This window comes from Crocodylus porosus, unplaced genomic scaffold (genome assembly GCF_001723895.1).
Source record: "Crocodylus porosus isolate Cpor-Errol unplaced genomic scaffold, CroPor_comp1, whole genome shotgun sequence".
Lineage (NCBI taxonomy): Eukaryota > Metazoa > Chordata > Crocodylia > Crocodylidae > Crocodylus > Crocodylus porosus.
This window is the reverse complement of record NW_017728907.1, coordinates 33,288,502-33,290,847: the sequence shown is the minus strand read 5'-3', so window position 1 is coordinate 33,290,847 and position 2,346 is coordinate 33,288,502. Positions and strand designations below refer to the sequence as shown.

Genomic DNA, 2,346 nt, shown 5'->3' with positions numbered 1-2,346 from the left:
CTAGTACTGTTGCTTGCTGACATACAGCTACCCTACTTATGAGACAAGAAAAATAACTCTTAGAAACCAATTACTTGCTTCTATTTAGAGAATAACAAAGTCAGTTCTGTATATTATAATGCTAGATTGAGGATGAGTCTTAGTGGTTTCATCTATAGTGCAATATCCCTATCCCACTTCCAGCCTGTCACCAGAAAGAGTAAAGACTGCTTCTGATTATTCAAGAACTAACCTAACTCAGCTATAAAGAGACATCAAATAGAAAGATATTTGTTGACTTCACTGGGCTTTGGATCAGGCTGCCTGAGTTTCATTATGCCACCCTTACCAGCTTTCTCCTCATCTTAACCCTGTTCCTAACAGCCCTCTCTGCAACACAGGCGGCTCGGCTATAGTGACATGCAGCCAACTGAAATAAAACTGCTTCTGTTCTGGGACATTTCAAGGGCCTCAACCAACTTAAAATCCCTGTGTCTGAAACCAGTTACTTATAGTTGTGACAAGTAACACCCAACATTATTACAGAAGTAAAATTACAAAGGAAAAAAAAAATCTCATTTTTTCCAGTTGGTTTGTTTTACACTTTGTCAGCACTTCATGTTTGGCCATTTTCATTATTTCCTCATGTATAATCAGATAAACTCCAATCCTACAATGCAATTGGCACAGCCAAACATCTACCCTTGAATGGAGGGCTCAGTGTCAATCACAGGATCCAGATTGCAGTTTTCCATAGTTACATTTCTGTGCAGCAACAAGAAATTAAAAAAAAAAACAAAACAGAAAAACATGGCTGATAAACCCTAAAAGTGGGTCAGGAACTAGGAGTATAAGCACGGTTGCTGAAAACTAATATAAGATGATTTCTTAGGCTGCTAGATTTTGTTTTAATATCTCCCTATACGCAGTTGAGATTTTTACCATAAGGTAAAATAACAAATATAATAATAATCAAATGAAAATTCCCACACCAGAAATTGCTCTGATTAAATTCTCTGTGAGACGACTCCTTCTGGCTGAATGCAAGTATTATAAAATAAATTAATGCAATAGCCTCTACTTCAAATAAGCCCGGAGACTTGGAAAAGAACACAAAGGTTGGGGGAAATCTCCAAGTTGATATGATAAAAGGAGTAGTGGAAAGGGCACAAGCAAGAGTTCAAAGGCTCCAAGCCTCTATCAGTAATAAGTGTGAGTCTGTCAAATGTCAAAAACATGAGATTACAGCTAGATCAGTACTTTGAAACACTCCTGAAAAGCTGTCAAAATGTACCTGCACTCTTTTCCTACAATAAAAATGATGGTTAATCTTTATCCTAGATTAAGGCAAGCCGACAACACAGTTGAACAGCTCTTTATACTTATTATTCTGAGTCAATGGAAAGCATATAAAAAACTCTTTCTTAGTTGTATTTGATTTCAGCTTTGAGCGATTGTAAAATGGTAGCTTAGGTTTCACTTGACTTTTCTGTTCCTCAATTCCCCCATCTCTAGGATGCGCCGAGTGCCAAGAACGAAGAAAGTCACATAAAGAGGAAATATTTATTAAGACTCAGCAAAAAGTTGCATTCAAAATATCTTCATGTGGCCTTCCCACATCATGCAACTGAAATGCACATTATTCCCTGTAAATATAAGTGCCTTGCAGGGAAAGGTAACGTAAAATGAGGATCATACTGCACAAGAAGTCCATTGATCCTGAAGTCTGGACCCTAAAACTTTGATTTAGGAGAGGGGGGGAAAGGGAGAAAAAAAAAGCCTCTGGATCTGCCTTGCAACAACCTCTCTTTCCATTTCTGTCAACAAACCAGCAAGCAGGTGGGAGTAACTTGTTTCAGCTAGTGCTTTCCATGCAACTGTTGCCCCTCTGCACCCAGACACTCTCCCTCTTTTTCAGCCTGGTGAACCAACAAGTCACTGTTCTCTGTTCCCCTCATCTGACAGGTTTCCAGACATTTTACACATGAATTTTCCCAGACAAAGATCCTTCTACAAACACAGCCTTGTATTTCGTACCAATAGTGTACAGAAAGCCAATGAGTCGGCCAGAAAGAAACAAGTTGCTATCTGCCCCTTCAGGAACAGGGCACAGCATAAGCGAGAGCGAGGACACATCTCGGGTCCGCCTGCCCCGGGAGCCCCCGGACGCCCCGGCTGGGCTGTGGTGCGACGCGAAAGCCCGGCCCCTCGCCGGTGCGACCCGTGCCGGAGCCCGCGAGCACGACCCGGCTCCTCCCACCTCGGGACGAGCCGAGCGACAAAGCCGGTCTCTCCGCCGCCGGCTGCGGCCGCCCCCCGGAGGCGGCGATGGGCCCGAGCCGGCCGGCCCCGGGGACCAGACCCGGC

General features: G+C 43.3%; 1 protein-coding gene across 3 annotated transcripts in view; it reads right to left on the bottom strand.

Moving 5' to 3' along the window:
• BCAR3 (breast cancer anti-estrogen resistance 3) overlaps positions 1 to 2,346 on the bottom strand; it is a 130,568-nt gene that overhangs the window by 89,315 nt on the left and 38,907 nt on the right. The window lies entirely within an intron of this gene.